The sequence below is a fragment of the Schistocerca cancellata genome, chromosome 7 (assembly GCF_023864275.1).
Source record: "Schistocerca cancellata isolate TAMUIC-IGC-003103 chromosome 7, iqSchCanc2.1, whole genome shotgun sequence".
Classification (NCBI taxonomy): domain Eukaryota; kingdom Metazoa; phylum Arthropoda; class Insecta; order Orthoptera; family Acrididae; genus Schistocerca; species Schistocerca cancellata.
Window position 1 is genome coordinate 211,631,672 of NC_064632.1, and position 25,042 is coordinate 211,656,713.

Here is a 25,042-nt window from a genome sequence, read left to right on the forward strand (position 1 = left end):
GGAAAGAACGACGCACCACGAATTATCCTAATGGGACGGAAATCGGTAGATTTGATGTTCTTGTACAGACACAGTTTCAGAAAAATTGGATGATTTATTCAAGAGCTTCAGAAACTGAAAAAGTCGATAATGCGTCGGTCCACCTCTGGTCCTTGTAGAAGCAGTTACTGATATTGTTCTTGGATGTCCTCCTGAGGGATATCGTGCCAGATTCTGCCCATCTGTCGCGTTAGACTGTCAAAATCCCGATCTGATTGCAGAGCCTTGCCCATAATGCTCCAAACATTATCAACTGGAGAGAGATCCGGCGACATTGCTGGCCAAGGTATGGTTTTGGAAACAAGAAGAGAAACAGTAGGAACTCTCGCCCTGTGCGGGTTGGCATTATCTTACTGAAATTTAAGTCCAGGATGGTTTGCCATGAAGGACAATACGGAGGGTAGAATATCGTCGGCGTACCGGTATGCTGTAAGGGTGTGAGTTTCTACTGCTTCTCTTCGTGCCTGCGAAACCTAAATTGGCTAGCAAGATTTAATCTCTCACCAACTGACAACGTTTGGAGCATTATGGGCAGGGCCCTCCAATAAAGCTCGGTATTTTGACGATCTAACGCGCCAACAGTACAAAATTTCGCATGGTATCCCTCAGGAGGACATTCAGCAACTCCATAAATCAATGACAAGCAGAAGAACTGCTTGCATAAGGACCAGAGAAGGACCAACATGTTATTGACTTGCTCAATTTCTGAAGCACTTTCTCTTGAACAAATCATCCAATTTTTCAGAAATTGTAAACATTTGTCTGTATATGTACATCACATTTACAGAGTTCCGTCCCAGTCGATAATTCCTTCGTGATGTGTGGTTCTTTTTTTTTCGGGTAATCCGAGGTAGTCATCGATGATTTATTAATTTTTATGAAGTCAGTTTTAAATTTTTTGTTTTCTCTGTTTGCGAGGTGTGTCCTGTAAAGTTGTCTAATGCTTCACTAAATGTGCCTGGTCACAACCGAATCCAGCCTTCCATTCCCATTCTAGCTAGGGAGTCTGTTAAACGCTGGTAAGTATTTTGGTAACCCTATTGGCCTGTTGCAAAACCGATGTACTAACTAGTATCATACTACCCCAGTTTCTTATTTAGGCCTGATAAAGAATTTTGTAAAGGCTCTTGATAAACAGGCCGAAGCTTTCCATCACTTTGAAAAACGTTTTTCCCAAGACTAGTGAGGCTAAGTTGAAAGAAAGTTAGTTCATCAAAAAATTGCTCATCGATGAGACCTTCAATGCTAAACTCGCGAATGTCGAGCTACATGCTTGCACTTCTTTAAAAGCGCTTGTTCGTGGCGTTTTGGGTAACGTGAGAGAACTGTTGGACAACTACAAACAAGGGGGAAAAATGTTACTAAAAATATACTTCTTACTCACAACTTGATGTTTTCTACAAAGCGTGACTGCAGTTAGCGATGAACGTTCGCACTAAGGCATTTTTACCATAGGCCAACAGTAGCAGGAACGCTAGACCATTCAGTAATGAGAAATTAATGTTAGTTTCCGGTGAAACAGCTAATGGTAGTTTTCAAGAAATAAGATGGCAGCTTCGGCCACACGGTTTAGTGAAAACCCACGCACACAGAGCGTTACCTACGCGGGGACTCGAACCAATACCCACACCAAAAGCGAGGCACTATCAAAACGTTGGCGGATAGAGCAAGGAAAATCTGCGAATCAGAGCTGCTTGACACAGAATTAAAATATCTCACGAATCGCTGAAGAACGCTTATTCATTCGCTGAGGAGAAAATAGGATTAAGACCACCACGTAGAGATTATGGCGATGCTTAAGCACCGATGAAATCGGAAGTTTCTTGCCTTTCAGTAAAGGCGTTACTGACAGCATAGGAAAAATCTTGAAAGAGCGGAATATCACGGTAATCTACAAATCTATCCGGAAGATACAAGAGAACCTAAAACCGGCCAAGAACGCTCGCCAACCGCTGGAAAAAGCAGAAATTTATAGGATTCTGTGGAGCTGTGGGGAGGTTTACATGAGTACTACAAAAAGAACGGCCAAAGAAGACTAGAAGAGCGCAAGGGTAACTCCAGAAGAGAGGAGACTGACAGATCATCTGTTGGGTAATATGCTTTGCAGCCAGCGGACAACCACTCAGGTGCTGACAGCTACAAGCTATACAGAGAGCCATAGCGATTGTGTAACACCCCAGGAACTTCGATAGGAAGGAGGAGGACGTGAAATTGAATGACATCGGGATTCTGGTGCTGAAGAAGACGTGTACCGGTCTTCCACCATAGGCAGTTGCGTGCACAGATTCAAGCAGCCCGCCAGGGACGGTGTCACCAAACGTGTTGTTTTGATTTCCTAAAACCGAACAAGACAACGATATAAAAATTTGACATCGGACGGAAATAAGGATCGAAGCAAATTCAAAGCCTGAGCAGTCTCTTGCGTTATCGTCTACGCTGTGAGAACAACTGGCATTAATATTGTCTCCGGCAGGTCGCTTGAATTTGCGCGCGCAACGACCTGATTGGCTACCTTCAATGAAAATTAACTCGTAAACAGCGCAAGGTATCGAATTTTTTTCTTAACAAAGATTTCTCAGCATGACCTATCAGGTCATGCTTACAAGCTTTTCGCAGTCTCTGACCACCCTGTACACCAATATTAATTCAGGTTTGAGTTGCTCCGGATAAAATGATGAGTCTATGGCAAAGATTTTCTCAGTCTTATTTCCCTTCCTCGTACAGAACTCTTAAACTACCATATTGGCCGTATTCGGTTCATTTACAACTCCATAAATTAAGAGAATGTACCGATTATCGGAACTGCATTCAAGTTACAGTCTCATTTTCTCCTTTGACCTGACGTGATCACTCTTCTGTTATGGCTTTAAACACTTTAAAATTGACTCATCCATCTGCTACTATAAACATCCGTTCAGCTCTGGACCAAAATCTGTAGACAACTCCCAAGCCCGTACAGGAGCCTTGGGAACCATTAAAGATCGACAAACGAACAGCGTTATCAGTACTTTTTAACAATTTTTAAATTGTAGCTGATGGCTGTTGGAGAATCGTGTAGAGGCCACTGATCATGTCATGGAACTTCCTCACTGCTGGCTCCCATGAGCATTGACATTCTTGTAGCTTCTCTCGCCTTCTTCAACACATTTTATACAACTGATTTGCATCTGAAAACAAAATAAATAAACAAATTATCATGTTAACATACCATTACTCACTTAACGGTGATTTGTAACTAAGGTTGTGAGACTATTTCGGCGTCACACCAGCTACTCAACTTAGGTGCGTCACAAGTACCTAGTTTATTTCTTGTGTAAGGGGATAGCTCTCATTCAACGCATGAAAAATAAGTGACTTTCGTCATTCTTTTCAAGTAAAATAAAAATTGATACTAAATCTGATGAAATAGGTTTCTATCTTACACTTTTGTCTTTAAGAAATCATTTTTGTGTCGACATCGGAGGCTCCCTGGAACTGCTGCACCAGGTGGAAGGACCTCTTCCAGCCGGAGCATTGGTCATCTGCGGGAATTCCCGAAACTCTCCTATTGGACTTGTACCAAACTAATTTTGTATACGTCATTTTTAGTACATTTTCTATCAGCACACATACGATGATTGAAAAGTATTACGTTCTAATAAAATGGTGAAGTGTTGAAAAAAATGTCATTTTCTTCGCCCACAAAACTGAGACGAAAGCGTGCACTAAAAACAAATTTTTGAAGATATCACAAAATGGCAACGTACGCTCTTAGAGAATCCGTTTAAAACTTAGGCATCAAATTCCGATCAAGCTCGTATGTACCGCTCTCAAGTTATGTTTCCCGAGCGCCGGCCAGTGTGGCCGAGCGGTTCTAGGCGCTTCAGTCTGGAACCGCGCGACCGCTACGGTCGCAGGTTCCAATCCTGCCTCGGGCATGGATGTGCGTGATGTCCTTAGGTTAGTTAGGTTTTAGTAGTTCTAAGTTCTAGGGGACTTATGACCTCAGACGTTATGTCCCATAGTGCTCAGAGCCATTTGAACCATTTGTTTCCCGAGCCGCGCGGGGTCGCCGTGCGGTCTAGCGCATCTTGTCACGGTTCGCGCGGATCCCCCCCGTCGGAGGTTAAGAGTCCTCCCCCGGGCATGGGTGTGTGTGTTGTCCTTATTGTAAGTTAGTATAAGTTAGATTAAGTAGTGCGTAAGCCTCGGGACCGATGACCTCAGCAGTCCCATAGTCCTTACCACAAAATTCCAAAATTGTTTACTGACAATTTGAAACATGCTGTTTCGAGACAAATGTTTCTGAAGTTGTAACACTTTTTTTTTTTTTTAAATTAAGTTTAACATATCTTTGGTCAGCTATCTCTGAACTATACAGGTAATCCTTCCAGATGCAAAAGTAGGTCCTCCTCCATTTTCTTCGTGGCCATGGTGGTCCTGTGGACCTCCTTGACACCTTGTGTCATCCGTTGCTCTGGTCGCCCAATTTGTTTTTCGTCTTCTTTAGTGCAGAATTGTACCAGACTGGTCAGATCTCAAGTCCAAGCACGTCCATAATTTCCACATGCCTATTAGACAATCGGTGAAATGACATGCTGCCACACTGACCGCTGCGAATGGTTTTTGGACACGCTTTTCCACTAATCACCTTGTAACTAGATAATGGAGTTTCTGGCAAACTTGTAGACATCCAAGCTAACTTTTTAAGCCAAAAAATCGATTTTTAATTCTTTCAAAGGAAGTGCCCTCTTAATGCGATATCTGGTCACTCTGCACTAGAAGTATGTCTCTTAAATTTGCTCTTAAACACGAAGTTACTTCTGAAGCTCAGAACATCAGAAAGCTCTATTAATATTTACTGTCGTGCTGAATCTCCTTCTGAAGATGTAATGATATAGATATCAAGTGAAACTGTATCATGTGTCTGTGTATGCTATTTTAGTGCAACTGCTGCCTTTGCCTCCGGGCAACGTAAGAGTACAGTATGTATATGTAACTACACACATCTATTTCAAATTTTATTGAGGAAGTTGGTCAGTGCGACAATTTTGGGCCAGCGACCGCCGACCAATAGAAGGTGCCTCCGCTTTATTCAGGATTACTGCGTTAAATTTTCTTCTATTATTATAAAACCAAAGATAACTCCTTAAACAAAAAACCCTTGTACAATTCTGTTCTATTCAGTTCAGTTCATGTTCAGCCATACTTGACTGTAATTGAAAGAAATAAAGTTTCATTGTGGTGAATATTGTTCAATGTAATGTATTCTGTGGTACAATAGAAAACTGTAAACGTGTTATGTGATGAAAACTATTATACACTCCTGGAAATGGAAAAAAGAACACATTGACACCGGTGTGTCAGACCCACCATACTTGCTCCGGACACTGCGAGAGGGCTGTACAAGCAATGATCACACGCACGGCACAGCGGACACACCAGGAATCGCGGTGTTGGCCGTCGAATGGCGCTAGCTGCGCAGCATTTGTGCACCGCCGCCGTCAGTGTCAGCCAGTTTGCCGTGGCATACGGAGCTCCATCGCAGTCTTTAACACTGGTAGCATGCCGCGACAGCGTGGACGTGAACCGTATGTGCAGTTGACGGACTATGAGCGAGGGCGTATAGTGGGCATGCGGGAGGCCGGGTGGACGTACCGCCGAATTGCTCAACACGTGGGGCGTGAGGTCTCCACAGTACATCGATGTTGTCGCCAGTGGTCGGCGGAAGGTGTACGTGCCCGTCGACCTGGGACCGGACCGCAGCGACGCACGGATGCACGCCAAGACCGTAGGATCCTACGCAGTGCCGTAGGGGACCGCACCGCCACTTCCCAGCAAATTAGGGACACTGTTGCTCCTGGGGTATCGGCGAGGACCATTCGCAACCGTCTCCATGAAGCTGGGCTACGGTCCCGCACACCGTTAGGCCGTCTTCCGCTCACGCCCCAACATCGTGCAGCCCGCCTCCAGTGGTGTCGCGACAGGCGTGAATGGAGGGACGAATGGAGACGTGTCGTCTTCAGCGATGAGAGTCGCTTCTGCCTTGGTGCCAATGATGGTCGTATGCGTGTTTGGCGCCGTGCAGGTGAGCGCCACAATCAGGACTGCATACGACCGAGGCACACAGGGCCAACACCCGGCATCATGGTGTGGGGAGCGATCTCCTACACTGGCCGTACACCACTGGTGATCGTCGAGGGGAGACTGAATAGTGCACGGTACATCCAAACCGTCATCGAACCCATCGTTCTACCATTCCTAGACCGGCAAGGGAACTTGCTGTTCCAACAGGACAATGCACGTCCGCATGTATCCCGTGCCACCCAACGTGCTCTAGAAGGTGTAAGTCAACTACCCTGGCCAGCAAGATCTTCGGATCTGTCCCCCATTGAGCATGTTTGGGACTGGATGAAGCGTCGTCTCACGCGGTCTGCACGTCCAGCACGAACGCTGGTCCAACTGAGGCGCCAGGTGGAAATGGCATGGCAAGCCGTTCCACAGGACTACATCCAGCATCTCTACGATCGTCTCCATGGGAGAATAGCAGCCTGCATTGCTGCGAAAGGGGGATATACACTGTACTAGTGCCGACATTGTGCATGCTCTGTTGCCTGTGTCTATGTGCCTGTGGTTCTGTCAGTGTGATCATGTGATGTATCTGACCCCAGGAATGTGTCAATAAAGTTTCCCCTTCCTGGGACAATGAATTCACGGTGTTCTTATTTCAATTTCCAGGAGTGTATGTTGAATTTTCTGAAAGTAAATAATAGTCTGCACCTTTAATTTCCAATTGAACTATTCTAAATAATAACCTACATAAGTGAATTTTAAAGAAAAGAAGTGATTTAAGCCTTAAGGTATTAAGATCTCTGGTGGATGAATGCTTCGACGAAATGTTATGACCGAAGTAACTAATATTTACGGAAGGATCGACACTAAATATGATATTGCCTTGAAAATCTTAATACTACGAGTACTGAAGGTACTAACAGTGAGAGCAGTACATACAATATTTAGACTTTCTTAAGAATTGTCAGTATGACTGCGAATAACGTTAGTTGGCGAACATCGGTGTGGAATACCTCTGGCTACCAGCTAGCAACGGAAAGTAAACGTTATTCGGAAGAAGATAATTTAGTGTCTTCCAAGTAAATTTTAATACTTAAATAGTTAGCATAAACATACTTATAACGAATTTGCTGTTAAAGTGCATGTGTTATTGTAAACATCCATTCGACTACTAGTATCTACAGACAAATTAAAACGTCCGAGGTGCACCAGCTCACGGTCGTTTACGGTAGAGCGTATCACGGCAATAGCAAACAGCGTGTTACAAAGATGCTGCTGTATAGCCCATCATGGCAATTATTATATCTTAGCAAATGCCACGGCAGACTAACATACTTATTTTCTCGTCTGCTCAGTTTTCTCGAGACTGGTGAGGGGTGAATCGGAGAGAGCGGGCTGAAATGAGTGAGAGTTCAATTTATTTCTAGCTGTGACAGTCAAAGTTTTTGGGTCTCCATTTAAAAGCAAAAACTAATGTTATTTTAATACCCCGTCTTGGCCAAGTTCAGTATAGATAGGGGATTGGCCGGTTTCAGGAAAGGAGGAGTAGCAACATTCGCTTTACGTAATTTAGGGATATTACGGAATCAGATCGGCTACGGATTTAAACATCAGTCACAGCCTCTAACGTCTCAACTGCTATGCCAAATTACGCAATAATTTAAAAATGGTTCAAATGGCTCTGAGCACTTTGGGACTTAACATCTGTGGTCATCAGTCCCATAGAACTTAGAACTACTTAAGCCTAACTAACCTAAGGATACCACACACATCCATGCCCGAGGCAGGATTCGAACCTGCGACCGTAGCAGTCAATAATTTAAAACTAGTTAATAAACACCACAGTGGCAAATTAAAGAGAACAAAAGCCTACAGTCGCCAACCGCGGTGGTTCATTTCTTCGGATGCAGTGATTTTGCAAAAAGAATGTTACTTGAAAGCCACCAGTTGTCGATGGTATCTTTTACATCCCCGTCAAGTAGCAACGTTGAACTCGAAACGTCAGATCTCCCGCCAGATAGTGACACAGATGAGGAGTCCATAGACAATTGTAGCGATTCGAGGCGCTCGGTCGTTAACGCTCTCGCTTGTAGGAGCCAACGTTAGTGATTGGTAGGAGCCACCGTTAGTGACTAAATAGACGGAGTCTCTGACTCGTTACTTGCTATCAATTTAGTGGCACAACCGCAGTTGTCTTCCGGCCGCCTGCAGGCATTTCTCGAGGAATAGTTTTGCCTTGTCTCTCACCTCCAGACGGCTGACATGCCATAGCTACTTGTTTCCATACATCTGCTTCATTACGATGACGACGCTTCCCTTCTTGATCTTCAGATAGCTCTCCAATTTTCCCAATGGTGCCTGCAGATCTACTTCAATAACCTCATGACCTGGAGCAACAACTGAATCTCTTCAGATCAATGCTTTAAACCTATTTCATAATCATAGGACGCACAATATGCCTCTTCTGTCTTCTTGATTTTCACCTCACTAACCGGAACTATCCCATCCATCTTACTAACACACTGAAACAACTTGAACCAAACATTTTCTGGAACATTGTTCTAGGAAAACACCGATCTCAGATATGCCAATAAAGCTGGTCTACTACTCTCTTTGTATAGTAAAAGGTCTGAAAATGATCTAAGTACAGTAGATCGAAACCGGTACCAATTTAAATAAAATATTTATGCGACCAAGACTGTTTTTAGCAAATTTTACTAGTTTGAACTAACTTGACGACATCCTATAGCCATCCAAGAGAGACATATTATACTAAAACAAGTTCCACAATTAAATACATCCTTTCACCATCCATCTCACCAACAAAAGTCTTATTGGACACATCCTACCTTCACTAACACACTCTTTACAGGTCCTCGAGCGCCATCCACTCTGCCTCACATTCCATATGTATCTTCCGCTTCTCTTAAGTATTCTGTACCAGACAATTACATTCTCTCCTCATCTCAGACTCTTTGAGAATCTCATAAACTCGGAGACCATGACTTTATCTGTCCTTTCCAACCCTGACCACTGCTGCAGCTTCCTTCCTCCTCTAAACAGTCCGCATTCTACTGCACGGAGACGTACACATGCTTTCTCTTCCTGGCCCAGTATTTTGTGCTGATATCTTAGCAACGATGTTCCTTGTCCGCCTATTCTCTCCGTACATCAAGGCTCCAATATCCCGCCCTACCACCCAAGCCAGACTTCACTCTTCCACTTTCAGCTTACACCTCCTACTCATACGCTTCTCAATACTCGACATCTACACTGTCTGATCAGAACATTCCTACACAACGGAATTGACCTCTAGATGTCACGAGACGTGGACCCGCCATTACGAAAGGAGATGGGGATGATTGCGTTGTCAGTACGGAAGCAGTAACAGCGGAATGAGCTGGTCAGGAGAGCTCAGTAATTTCGACGTGGACTAGTCACTGAGTGTCGTCTGAGGAATAAATCAATCACGGATATTTCAACCTTTGTAAAGTTGCCCAAGTCAACTGTTGGCGACGTGACTGAACTAGAAACACGAATGAACAACAGTTAAACCACGACAAGGATGTCCTTATGTACTGTTGGACAGGGGCCGTCGATCATTGCGCAACGTGGATGTACAAACCGCAATTACTCGTGAATTTCAAAGTGCTACCAGCGGTCCAGGTGGTACATTTCTGTAACTAATACCAAGCGAAGCTTGAGTTCCTCTAAAGAGTGACGCCACTGCAGAGTGGATGACTGGGAACGAGTGACTTGGAACAATAAATTACACTATAATCTGTGACAATCTGATGGAAGGTTTTGTGTTTCGTGAGTGACTGGATTACATTACCTACCAACATGTTTAATGCTAACAGTGAAGTACTGATGAAGTGATGTTGCAGTATGGGGGTGTCTTTCATGGTTACGGCATGAACCCTTATCGGACACAAGAAAACGCTAAATGCAGAAAGATATGAACATATGTTAAAGCAATGTGTACTGCGTACATTAGCGCAACAGTTCGCAGAGGATGATTATGTCAGCATGACAACTCACCCTGTAGCAAAAAAGCATCTGTGAGGCAATGGTTTGTGGGCGCCAACATTTTAAAAATGGATTGACATGCTCAGGGCCCAAATCTGAACCTTATGGAACACCTTTGGGACGAATTATAACGTCGACTTCGCTCCATACCCCAGCATCACAACCTTCCCTGTTTCTGGCTGTTGAGGAAGAATGGGCTGTCATTTCTCTACAGAATTGAGAGACCTAATTGTAAGTGTCCTGAGCAGAGTTCTAAGCCTCCAAACCAGCTGGGGTGGACACACCCAATATGAATGTTCACTAATACGAGTCCGGTTACTTTTGATCACAGACTTCATGACTCATCCATGTTATTCTTCATCTCCCTGTCGTCTACTGCCCCTACAACACTCACTGAGAACCACCAATGCCATACGCCATATCATCATCGTCATTCACATGAGACAACGATATCATTGTCATCTTTGTTTCACATAGAACTTCCATGAATGTAAATAATTTTTACTCTTTTTAACACTTCCCAATTCATCAATTTAAAGTTTCAAAAATATATTGTATCTTAAATTACATTAGGCGTCTACAAAAAAAGCCCTCTCGTGTGCAGCTTGCCTGTTTGCATGAAGTCTCTCACAATGCACTGTGAACAGTCCTAACGATAATGACACTTCTACTGAATTTGAATCTAGTATAGTTATCATCGCACTGTTTTTTGCTGTCTTATTTTTTTCGATCTGGTTGTGGAATGGTCCGTTAGCTATTGCGTTATTTCGTTGCTCACGACAACCCGGCTTTCTCGCACCATAGGGGCATTTGTGAGGTACAATGCTGTTTCGCATTCGGCGAGTTATTGGTGAATATGCTCTGATTTCTTCTTTACATGTCGTTGCAATGTTTAATAGACACGTCTTCAGCACAAGCGGATAATAACATTGTTAATAGTGATGTAGGTTATGTATTATATATTTTTAGTTTCACATATTGGCAGCAAGGTGCTGGTGTCCACCTCTTATTTTCTTTCCCTAAAATACGTGAGACACAGTGTCAGCGCTATCTGACTGACATAAACTTAACTAAATGGTCAGCGGCAGCGGTCTGAGAGCTGAGTGGTTATTAATTGTGCTTGTGTGATACACCACTTCCTCTGAGACACTTATAAATTAAATGCATTTTAATGCTTATAACAAGCTATTATCAAATTTGAACTACAGGAGGTTACGTAGATTAAACTTAATCTGCAAATAAGAACGTGAAAAATTAGACCGCTCATTGCTAGATTATTTTTGCACATATAGCTAAAGAAGGTTGCTTTCTTTCCAGAATGAAATTTACACCCTGCAGCGGAGTGTGCGCTGATATGGAACTTCCTGGCAGATTAGAACTGTGTGAAGGTAGGAGACGAGGTACCGCCAGAAAAAAGCTGTCAGGACGGGGTTTGAGTCGTGCTTGGGTAGCTCAGATGGCAGAGCACTTGCTCCCGAAAGGCAAAGGTCCAGAGTTCGAGTCTAGGTCCGGCACACAGTTTTAATCTGAAAGGAAGCTTCAAAGTTGCATTGTGTCTTGTTAATAATTTATTAATGAATTTATTACAGCTCAAGTGTTACTTAAGTGACTCAGATAGTTATTGAGCTGTTTCATATAAATAGTTACTCCGATGCCTTGGACAGAGGTGTTAATGAAGAAATCTAGAGCTGCAGTAACAGCGACTTTTTAAGAGGTGATGAGCATCGACGTTTGTAAATCATTTATGTAATTTCATGGAGAAATATGTCTTAAAGAGCTTGACAGAAAAACTGATTTTCCTGTGGCTAATATTATACAGACATAGCATCTGCCGCGTTTTATTCAAATGTTTGAATATGTATGTGCCGGTTAATGTCTTTTACTGTATGTTTTTTTTTTTATTTCAAGTTGTCTTGATATCCTTGGTCTCTGTGCAGTAGAAAGACGAACTGCGAATGAATAGGAAAAACAGCTCTGCAGCATTTGAATGGATGAAGCTTAACACAGTCACTTCCATTAAATATCTACGTGTAGTGTTGCAAAGTTACATGAAATGGAATGAGCACGTCAAGTTGGAGTAGGCAAAGCGAAAGTCCGACTTCATTTATTGGACGAATTTTGGGAAAGTGTAACTCATCCATTAAGGAAACGGCATATAGAAGGCTAGTGCAAACGGATCCTTAGTACTGTTTGGGAACAAACGAGGTCGGATTAAAGGAAGACATCAAAGTATTCAGAAGCAGGCCACTAGATTTGTTATTGGTAAGTTCTATCAGCACGTAAGTTTAACAGAGATGCTTCTGGAACTCAAAATGAGAATTCCTGGAGGGAATACGATGCTTTATCTGCAAGGCACTATTGCGGAGATTTAGAGAACAGGCGGTTAAGGCCAACTGCAGAACGATTCTACTTCCGCTAATGTACATTTCGAGACAGGACCATGAAGATAAGATTCGAAGAATTAGGGCTCGTTTGGATGCTTTTAGTCAGTCGCTTTTCCCTCGATCTGATTGCGAGGAGAACAGAAGAGGAAATGACTAGCAATGGTACAAGATACCCTCCGCCATGCACCGAACGGTGGTTTCCGAAGTATGTATGTAGAAGTAAATACACTAGAGTTAAAATACAGCATAATAGCAAGAGCAGTGCATATCGATAATCTATCTACTCACTCACTATTCACTATTAGAGCATGAAAAGTAGGCGGTGGTAAGGGACGTTAGTGCTACCCTAAGTAAACGTCGCTTCAGGTGTCCTATGGACTTCAGATATAAATGTAGATGTGTAGGCTGCATTTGGTGCTATTCCTCCTCTGGAAACACCCACTCAGAATCGACTGTTTTTGCGTCAGTCATTGTCCCAAATTAAATCGAGTGCCTCACCGGCACAGCTGTACAAAGTTAATATTAACAGTACAAGTCCAAGCAGCAGTATTGTCCTAATTACCGACTACATTTTTAGCTCAGCCCTAATGAAGACTCTTTCCAACTACTCGCACTGTCACTTGCTCGTCTTTAGTAAAATCCTTACACGATGTATGCCTTGTTATCTTGAGTGAGCCTCGAATTTTGTTTGAAAATGCAGATGTTTCCAGCAACTGTGGCAAACACGGAATACTCGTCTTGCTACCGGGAAGGATGGCCACCTTATTAACGTTTTTAGCTATTTAATGCTTCCTGACAGTAGCGAAAGCCTGTTGCTTTGTTGCTGCTTCTATGACTACTAGAGTCTCATCTTCATCGTAGTCACTGTTAACGCTCAAAATAAAACCAGCAGAGCGAAGTCTCTTCAGCAGCTTATCTAGTTTCCTACAAGTGTGCCTGAAACACAGATTCTACCTCTCTGCCACATAGGTTGGTTGCCATTAGATTTCCTGCAGCTACAAGGGAGGGCCTCGCTACTTTTCCCACTTGCCTTCCTGTTATATTCACTTTCACTTTTTTCAGTGTTGAACCGTATTTCCGTAATAACATCTAGGAAGCAAACACGGACAAAAAGTGAGCTTCAGGTACCACATGAATATTCTAGAACATATTTTGCTCTATAACATGCACTGAATCCCGCTACTCAAGATCTTTTCAAACAACACATACGAACAATAACTAATGACCACATTACACACTTCTCTTTATCTACAAACACTAACGGTAGACTTGTTTAACTACAAATAAGAACCTTTGTGCACCATTTAATCTTTCAATAATTATGCTCTTCAAAGGATCAAAATTTCCCATTTCTATTGAACAGCTGTGAGAAGGCACATTGTTATGATGAAATATGACTCTTGACTTCTAATCCAAGCAGCTTCCCGGGCACTGTTTCGTCCATTTGGGCCTGAAGACGTACGTGCAATGCACTATTTATTATTTTGTCCCTAATCAGCATCAAGAATCGCTTTCACATTCCACAACCTTTACAGAAGATAAAACATGCTTGCTATCTTTTATGGTGCAAGGGCACAGGCTACACGACACTGCTTTGACTACTGTTCCGCTTCTGGTGTAAAACTATGCTCTCATGTCACGTACACAGTAAGAAATGAATGCGCAACACTAGAGCGAATATTTTTCGGAAGGGACAAAGTATTGTACGAAGAGCATACGACTGCGAAACTGATAGTTCTGTTAAGACTGGTTACTCTGCAAGTACGAGAAACGATCCGAAGATGGGCGGCATTAGCCGAAAGCAATCACGAAATATAAATGTGATAGACGGACAAAAGATAAGCCTGTTTTGTATAAACAAGGATCGTGGGTAACTCCATGAGACAAATATTTCTATTTTTGGTAATCGAATTTTATGAAGACTGGATATTCCAGTTTATCCATTTGAATGAACACTACACTACAGTTATTTTAAATACCGTACGAAAAATAACTATCCCGCAGATAAATCTGGCATGTTGTTATTGTTACGGCAAAAAATGTGCTCACAATAAGTACAGCGTCTCTTTATTATTTGCAAATCCACCGTGAGTAGATTAATTATGACAAGTAAACAGGAAAACATTTTAACACTACAGGCTATAGCCAGAAAAGAGCCACCTCGAAATGTCATTCAAAAATAAAGCAAGAGATATTGCCTCACTGGCGAACGTTCAGAACCCTTGACGAGTTGTAAGGCTACGCCACCGATTCAGATGGCGTATGCAAAGCACAACAAGAAAAGGTAGCCTTCGTAGCGAGCCTTATCCCTCGCCCTTAATGCAAAAATCACTTATTTAGGTGGAAAGCTTATGGGTGTTTCCGTTGGAGTTAGGCAGCCCACAATGTTCTTGTGATTAGTGTACTAGCTGACATCCCAGCTAACGTCCCTGTCCTAAAGAAACAGTGTTAGCTTCATATGATACACACGACACTATTGGGGGCTACCTAACTCCACGGCAATGACGTGTTCCCTTTCCACCTGAAAATTGTGACACCTGCAATCACTATGAGGTATAACACTTATAACAAAGACGCCATGTTTTTGTAAGCAGGCATCGAGTCGACGTTACAAACTCGAAAGGAATTTCAGGGTGCAAGCCCGTGCTGCATGCCTGCATGAACACTTAGCAGTACACAAATTTTCGATTCTCTCAATGGGTCAGTGTCACATTATAGGCCTAAATCCAGATTATATGCCTACATCCAAAGGTCCACTGTTCGCCCCCATTGATCCTGTGATCTTTTCTGTCCTTTATCGCTTCTTTCTACTCTGGAATTTGTTGTGAAAAATGTCAAGTCGTACTGTGTTTTGGGGTCCACATTAAGTAGTAGATCTCTGTATAACTGGATAGCTAAGGCAGTTAAAGAAAGAGAAGAAGCACGAATGAGAACAGCGAGAAACTAGATATCAAAGTTGGTGATCACGAAGTAGATGAAGTTAAGGAATTCTGATACCTAAACAGAAAAATGGATAGAGCAAGGAGGATATAAAGAGCAGACTAGCACAGGCAAAAAGAGCATTCCTGACAAAGACGAGTCTACTAGTATCAAACATAGGCCTCAATATGAGGAAGAAATTTCTGAGAATGTATGTTTGGAGCACAGCATTGTATGGTAGTGAAACACGGAATGTGGGATAACAGAAACAGAAGAGAATCGTAGCATTTTAGATGTGATGCTATTCAAAAATGTTGAAAATTAGGTGGTCTGATAAGGTAAGGAATGCAAAAGTTCTCCCTAGAATCGGCAAGGAAAGGAATAGATTGAAAACACTGACAAGAAGAGGGGACAGGACGATGAGACATCAGGGAATAACTTTCATGGTACAAGAGAGAGCTGCAGAGTGTAAAAGCTGTAGAGGAAGAGACAGATTCGAATACATTCAGCAAATAATTCAGGACGTAGGTTACAAATGCAATTCTGAAATGAAAGGTTGACACAGGAGAGGAACCATCATACCAGTCAGAAGACTGATGACTGGGAAAAGTTCAAATGTTGCAGGAACGGCAGGGCGATCAACCGCCAATGACAGGATGCCTAGTAAAGAAGTCTGGAGTTCAAACCAACCTTCGGGTTGATGACAAAAGTTCTAACTCATTTTCATTGAAAGCAGTTTGCCATTCATTATTGCGTCATGCATTTAATATCAGACATTTCGGGAGCCTGGCTCTCTCAAGAATCACTTTAGGCCCTGCATTGCAAATATGCGTTTCTCCTCATTTGTACCAAACAATCTTCTCTCTGTAGTTAGCACACAGTAATGACACACCTTTTAGAATAATTAATCTCTGCAGCAAACTTGAAAGTTTATCGTTACATCTTGTAGAACGTGAAAGTTATAGAGGACAGATAAGTAACTCACTTTGAGGTGGTTAGGGAAGGAATTCTGCAGCGGCCTGTTAGAAGGAAACACGAGACAAGAAAACCTAATATGGGTTTCTACGCCACCTCTCCTGAACATGAGAACGGGTGCCGGGCGTCGTAAGCAGCAGCGCGCCGCCGAACGTTTGATGACTGTCGCTGTAGTTTCCGGCAAATAATTCCTTATGTTTGTTGCGTAACGCTCTCTGACATTTGGTCGGCGCTCGTGGGCGGGAGGCCTCCCTAGCCGTCGCAAGGCCTTCCTCCCTGCCACGGTTTAATATACAACGAGCTCTGAATACCACAAGCCTGCTCCGGAGCGGTGGGCTGCCGCAATTTTGGTGGTAGAATCCTTCCGTTGCACGTAATACACTACACTAAGGGCGCCTTCCGCTGTGAAGCTCCTAAGCTATTAACGTATCATTATGATGCAGCTAGGAATCATAAAAGACAAATGTGAGTGCTTAACTAAGTATGTCCACTGCTATTCTCATTACTTATCCGAGCAGATTTACTCCAGGACAGAAAGTCATCATCAGCACTGTGCATATCTTCAAAAACTGTGGAGGGTAGTGTGTTAAAATGTATTCCCCTCCCCCCTTCTCTTTAACCCTTTGACTACTAATTTTGTTTCAAATGGTTATTCTAATTACTGTCATCGTCAGAAGTGACAATATGAAAGGAATATTTTCCGCCCTTTCATTTTACAGCACAAGGTCATTCGTAAGTACAGAAAAGAGATATATCTCAGTGGAAAGAGCATTTCTCTAAATTCTAGCTAATATTGCAGGTGCACAAACAGGCATCGTTTGTGATGTGGCAAACTCCAATACATACATGCAATTCGTTGATACGATGTGTCCGGGAAGGCGTGACGGAACTCCACTGCGCAAATTTAGGGACTGGGTTACCTATCTGCGGGTGCGAAGTACACTCATGCTCATAAATTAAGGATAATGCTGTAACATGGTGAAACAACGCTCTGGTGGGCGGTTTGCGGGTTTAAATCACCTCGGGGTATGACAGTGCGGTGCGTTTGACCTGCGGTCGTCGCACGGTGGCGCTGGCAACAGTCCCCATACACAGAGGAGTGTTGGTGTATGTCAGAGTACTGTGCAGCGAGTAAGTGTGCAGACGTTTTCAGACGTGCTAATAATGACTGACTGTTGAAAATGGCTCAAAGAACAACTACTGATGACGTTATGAGGGGCAGAATACGATGGCGACTGGAGGCTGGTCAAACACAGCAGGTCGTAGCAAGGCCCTCCGTATGCCACAAAGTGTGATCTCAAGATTATGGCAACGATTCCAGCAGACAGGAAACATGTCCAGACGCTACAGTATGGGACGTACACTGTGTACAACACCACAAGAAGACCGATATCTCACCATCAGTGCCCGCAGACGGCCACGGAGTACTGCAGGTAGCCTTGCTCGGGACCTAACCGCAGCCACTGGAACAGTTGTCTCCTGACATACAGTCTACAGGCGACTGAACAGACATAGTTTATTCGCCCGGAGGCCTGCAAGGTGCATACCACTGACCCCTGGTCACAGAAGATCCCGTAAAGCCTGGTGTCAAAAACACAGTACATGGTCATTGAACAGTGGTCCCAGGTTATGTTCACGGACGAGTCCAGGTATAGTCTGAACAGTGATTCTCGCTGGGGTCTAGCGTGAACCAGAAACCAGATACCAACCTCTTAATGTCCTTGAAAGCGACCTGTATGGATGTCATGGTTTTATGGTGTGGGTGGGGTTATGATTGGTGCACGTACACCCCTGCATGTCTTTGACAGAGGAACTGCAACAGGTCAGGTGTACCGTGTCGTCACTTTCCACCAGTATGTCCGCCTTTTCAGGGGTGCAGTGGATCCCACCTTCCTCCTGATGGATGATAACGCACGGCCCCATCGAGCTGCCATCGTGGAGGAGTACCTTGAAACAGAAGATATCAGGGCGAATGGTGTGGCCTCTCCTCCAGACCTAAACCCCATCGAGCACGTCTGGGATGCTCTCGGTCGACGTATCGCCGCACGTCTGCAAACTCCTACGACACTTCAGGAGCTCCGACAGGCACTGGTGCAAGAATGCGAGGCTATAACCCAGCAGCTGCTCGACCACCTGATCCAGAGTATGCCTACCCGCTGTACGGCCTGAGTACGTGTGCATGGTGATCATATCCCATATTGATGAAGGGGTACATGCGCAGGAAACAGTGGCGTTTTGTAGCATACGTGTTTCGGGGCGGTTTTCTCATCCCGAATACCGTGGACTTACAGATCCGCGTCGTGTGTGTTCCCTATGTGCCTATGTTAGTAGCGCCAGTTTTGTGTAGTGCCACGTTGTCTGGAACCACATTCTTTAATTATCCTTAATTTATGAGCATGAGTGAAATTCGCTGTGACAGAACAGAGACGAGGGATAACAATGGAACCTGAGGACAGCACAGCTTACAGGAGCAATGTTTAATTGTAGGAATTCTGCAAACCATTAGCAGGCGTCCTTTTACCAGTGGGACGTTCACATATTGTAATAACACGCAGCAAATGGCAACGGATTCTCTGACCATCTACCGTGGGGCACATAAGACCCATTGGTAGTCAAAGGGTTAAAGCAGACCCCGTAGTCTCTTGGCTCGCGTTCTCGTAATGTCCAGTGGGATCGAGTGTAAATAGCGGTTTAGGCTCCTAACACCCTGTTGAGGAGTGAACAACTCGCCCACTTCGATTGTTGCTTATCAGTTCGCCATTATACTCGTACGTTTTGAGAATGGAAGCAGTGTCTATGTTCTGCTACATTTTTTGTCTTTGTCCTAGATTCTGAAAGGTAAACCTTTGGACCTACAAACGTTCTTGAAGAGTAAGGTTTAAGGTTTATGTTCATGATCAAACCGTTTGCTTTAGATGTTTGGTTAAATATTTATCTAATTAACAAAATTTAGGCTGTAGTCGCGTAAATTTAACCCTCTTCAGTTGCTTAAACCGGAATCCTTACTTTCTCATGTTTAAACTCTGCATTTATTAGTACAAACTTATTCTCTAGGAATTCTCCTGCACATTCCAAGAGGGTAATGTGAAACGCTGAGCCGGCCGCTGTGGCCGAGCGGTTCTAGGCGCTTCCGTCCGGAACCGCGCTACTGCTACGGTCGCAGGTTCGAATCCTGCCTCGGGGATGGTTGTGTGTGATGTCCTTAGGTTAAGATAGGTTTAAGTAGTTCTAAGTCTAGCGGATTGATGACCTCAGGCGTTAAATCCCATAGTGCTTAGAGCCATTTGAACATTTTGAAACGCTGATTACAGAAAATGGAGACAGTTTAAAATGACTAAAACTATTGACGCTGTTCAGTAAACGCAGATCGGTTTGAAGGAGGACAGTAAACAGTTTAATGTTCCAAAAACTACACTTATGAGGTCGGCTAACATGAAACACAGCACTCTTGAGGAAGCCTCATAAACTAAAAGAGGCAGACCAACTATTTTGACCTTGAAGAAGAGCTAGTTTACTGTTGCCTTGATGTAGAAGCTTCCTTCTTTGCGCTTACTCGTAATGACCATTCGGCTGGCAGAGGGAAATAACAAGGAACATCAGCAACACGAAATTACTGGGGAACAATGTGATAGTCTTTTTTTTTTCAAACTTCACAAAACGAACCTGGCAGGAAGAAAGCCAAGATGAACATCCCATAGCAGGGCCCTTAGGTTCAGCAAGAACACACCGATGAATTGTGTGACCTTCTGGAAGAAGTTATATTTTGAAATCTTATTATATTTTCTCAGATTTAATACCTGTATTTGATTCTAGTTATTTTGACAAGAGGTCCGATATTGGTACTATTTTTCAAACCAGCAAAGTTGGGTTGGTTGGGTTGGGCTGTTTGGGGGAAGAGACCAAACAGCGAGGTCATCGGTCTCATCGGATTAGGGAAGGACGTGGAAGGAAGTCGGCCGTGCCCTTTCAAAGGAACCATCCCGGCATTTGCCTGGAGCGATTTAGGTAAATCACGGAAAACCTAAATCAGGATGGCCGGAAGCGGGATTGAACCGTCGTCCTCCCGATTGCGAGTCCGGTGTACTAACCACTGCGCCACCTCGCTCCCAGCTAAGTGTAAGGTTTTGGAGAATAATTTTATAGTGGTTTTTAATGACACTGAAGAGCCAAATAAACTGGTATATCTGCCTAATATCGTGCAGGGTCCCCGCAAGCACGCAGAAGTGCCGCAACACGATGTGGCATGGACTCGACTAACGTCTGAATTAGTGCTGGAGGTAACTGACACCATGAATCCTGCAGGGCTGTCCATAAATCCGTAAGAGTATAAGAGGGTGAACAGCACGTTGCAAACCAACCCAGATATGCTCAATAATGTTCATGTCTGGAGAGTTTGGAGCTCAGCACAAGTGCTTAAACACAAAAGAGTGTTACTGGAGCCACTCCGTCGCAATTCTGGATGTGTGGAGCGTCGCATTGTCCTGCTGGAGTTGCCCAAGTCCGTCGGAATCCACAATGGGCATGAATGAATTCAGGTGATCAGACAGGATGCTTACGTACGAGTCAACTGTCGGTGTCGTATCTGGACGCATCAGGGGTCCCATGCATGCAGGGTCCTTGTATTCACGAGGTTGTCTCCATACCAGTGCACGTCCATCTGCTATATACAAATTGAAACGAGACTCGTCCGACCAAGTAACATGTTTCCAGTCATCAGCAGCCCAATGTCGGTGTTGACGGGCCCAGGTGAGGCGTAAAGCTTTGTATCGTGCAGTCGTCAAGGGCGCAGGAGTGGGCCTTAGACACCGGAAGCCCATATCGTTGAATGGTTCGCACTCTGACACTTGTTGATGGCCCAGCATTGAAATTTGCAGGAATTTTTGTGGAACGATTGCACTTCTCTCACGTTGAACGATTCTCTTCAGTTGTCGTTGGTCCGGTTCTTGCAGGATCTTTTTCCGACCGCAGCAATGTCGGATATTTGATATTTTACAGGATTCCTGATGTTCACGGTACACTCGTGAAATGATCGTACGGGAAAATCCCACTTCATCACTACCTCGGAGCTGCTGTGTCCCATTGCTCATGCGCCGACTATAACTCAACGTTCAAACTCACTTAAATCTTGATAACCCGCCATTGTAGCAGCAGTAACTGATCTAACAACTGTGCCAGACACTTGTTGTCTTAAATAGGCGTTGCCGACCGAAGCGCCGTATTCTGCCTGTTTACATATCTCTGTATCCGAATACGCATGCCTATACCAGTTTCTTTGGTGCTTCAGTGTACATTTTCTATTGTAAAGTAAATATTACACCCTTTTGAAACATAATTGTTTATTATTTTCTATATTATTAGATCAAAAAGAAAATGTAGACCCGCTTTTGGGTAATTCCCTCCGTTAAAAATTATGAAGATAATAAACCAACCTGCAACAGTATCAGAAATATTTGCTTAACATCAATACCGAAATACTTCCCCAATGTTTGGTAACTGTTATTTTTTTAAACACAAAACGATTTTCGGCTTCTTTGGCCACCATCAGGTGACAACTGAGCATTGCAACCACGTGCAAAATGACGTGCGGTATACTTATTAGTGGACATTGATATGGGGTGTGTACACACTTTCCCTATATGACGTCTTGAACAGTTTTTTGGAGACAGTTTAGATTATGTGTCTGAGTAACAGTGGAGGAATGGCAGCACCTTCTTCGTCAGGGGCCGAAATTAGAAAACATAGAGATGTTAGCCGCTGACTTCTGGAGCGAAGTCGACGTTCTAGCTCATCCCAAAGACGTTCTGTTGGGACTCTCGTCAAGCCAATCCATTTCACAAATGTGACTGTCCAAGAACCATTACCTCGCAGATGACGCTTTATGACAAGCTGCACTGTCATACTGATAAAATCACTGTGTAAGGTGGCAGAATAAATTAATTTCAATTTTGCACCTTACATAAGAGTTTTATACATCATAACGGGAAGGTGAATATGACACCTAACTTACTTCGGTGGTAATGAGCAGATTTGCCTATAAGAATGTAATGCTAAAGGGATGACACTCGATCGACGGTATTAACACACCGCTCCTACATAATGCATGTCAAGGAGCAGAAGGTGAAACAAGCAGCGAGAGGAAACGTTTTGTGTGGAAGCAGGCACAGGCAGAAGCAGAGGCCGCACCACGGGAGGCACCACGAAAAGCTCTTAGGGGGCGTCCCGTGGCGGGAGTCAGCGACCGTACAGGTGGTGACGCTTACTGGAGAGCAAGTAGTTGGCCACCAGAAGTAGGACAGAAAGAAGCTTTAGAAAACTGCATTTCGGAATTCCAAATGGATACAAACAAAACCAGTGATGCAGTTGATCACGTGAACAACGAGTGATGTACACAAAAAATGGTTCAAATGGCTCTGAGCACTATGGGACTTAACATCTATGGTCATCAGTCCCCTAGAACTTAGAACTACTTAAACCTAACTAACCTAAGGACATCACACAACACCCAGTCATCACGAGGCAGAGAAAATCCCTGACCCCGCCGGGAATCGAACCCGGGAACCCGGGCGCGGTGATGTACACAGGTAACTTTTAGGCGTCTGAGTGGGCACGAAACGTCCGATTGGCGGAAACGAACTAGGAAGGAGTAAAGTGCCTAGATTTCGACGCAGTTTAATGGTAAGGCCCTTGTGATTCACAGAGAGAGTTTTCACAAAATAAGAGGAACACTCCTATTGGTCGAGAAAAGTTGTGAAGTGGGGAATGAAAGAACCCAGGTGGGGAGACAGTTTGGCTACGAGAAAGACAAGAGCGAAATTTTCCTCTTCTCTGAACTCACATCAAGTGCAGAATGGGGCACATAATGCTCTGTATGACGCAGAGGAGAAATTTGTGTGAACACTGCTTTCATTGCGGCTGACATTCAGCTAGATATTAGCTGTAGCGTAGTTGAGCTCCAACTGTGGGGAAACGAACAAGCCAATTAGTTAATTGTCCTTGTGAGGACTGAGAGGAAATTTTAATATTCACACTGTTCCAGCCATGCACGTGCATATCGCCATATTCCAAGACTAGGGATGAGTACATGTTTTGTCGCATAATGAGAAACATAGGGAGAGTTTCTGCTGGAAAAATCAGCAAAGGCTTAATTAGTTTTTATAGGAATTTCGGAGGATGAAAGCAGCCATGCAGACGACAGCTCATCGCAGCTAAGGTAAATACCGTGAGCAGAGGCATAAACTTCTTGGTTCACCAGTTTGCGTCCACTGTAAACTTGAGCAACCTTGGGTAACCTTTAGCTCAACAGGTCACAAAACTAAGCATCCTCCATAGACTTCATTGTAATCCTAAATAGTACCATAGTACTTTCCAGCATCATGACGTAGTTGTAAGCATAATTTTGCAAAGAAACGTCTAGTTAAATTTATCATTGTTGTGTTTAGGATTATTTCACTTTCTGAGGACGAGGTGCGTCATTTTGACAACTCTCATAACATTGTCACATTGTAAACTGTGTAAATGCGTATATTTCTGTGATGAGATTGCAACATTAAATCAAAAATATTTACAGCTTATACAGTTGTTTCTTCATCAAAACCTTACAACCGTATAAGAACTGTTCCCCTACTGTGTGCACTACACAATGCTGAAAATGATGGCAGATAACTTTCTCTAGGCATTCGCCAACCAAAACCCCTCCATCAGATTGCCACAGGGTACAGGGTAAACCTGAAATCACTCGATTCCAGTCATGCACTGTCCAGTGGCATCGCCCTTTACACCACCTCAAGCACCACTCAGCACTGAATATAGAAATCTATGACTTACGAGGAGCTGCTCGATCACTGTACCCCTTTCTTTTCAACTTCCTACGCACAGTCATCGTGCTAACTGGACTGTTGGTAGCACTCTGGAACTCGCGAATGACTCATTCCGCTGACTTCATGCGATTTTGTACAGCCACCGTCCGCAATGCTCGACGGTCGCTGTCTGTCAGTACATGAGATCCGCCTGGTCCTGGTTTGGCTGTAGTACTTCCTCTACGTTTCTATTTCGCAACAGTCGATGTGTGCAGTTTTAGAAGGTTTTAAATGTCTCTGATGGATACGTTACTCAGGTGACGTGAGGTGTCCTGATCGACCCATCCTACGACTAGTCCATGGCAGAACTCTCTGAGTTGTCCTCTTCGACCCAACCCACTGTTACCACTTGTTACTGAACACCTCCTTTTACGCTGGTGGGTCCGCCTCTGGTGACATTTAGCGGTCGATTCTGCATCATACTTTTGACCAGGTCGTGTACACGACCTTCAAAGTCGCTTAATGTTGCCGGTCTTGTCTATTAAAATTAGTTATTATCACTTTCACGTATTTATATTTGTATCCGTAGCTGGAGCACTATGCACCGCCGTCAACCTGATAAATAAATGTATAAAACCAGTGCAAATACTTGTAATGTTGCAGTTTGGCCTCTTTCCTCAAGATGTAATTACAGCGTATTACCAGACAGTCAAGTCGACGAAGGTAAAGTGGGAAAAATTGGTGTGTTGTAAATTTAAAAATCCTTATCGAGGGGATTTATTAAATTTCCTACACAAAAGGCACTATTCCTTTTTCTGTAGGCCTAATAGTTCACTCGTTACAGGGGAT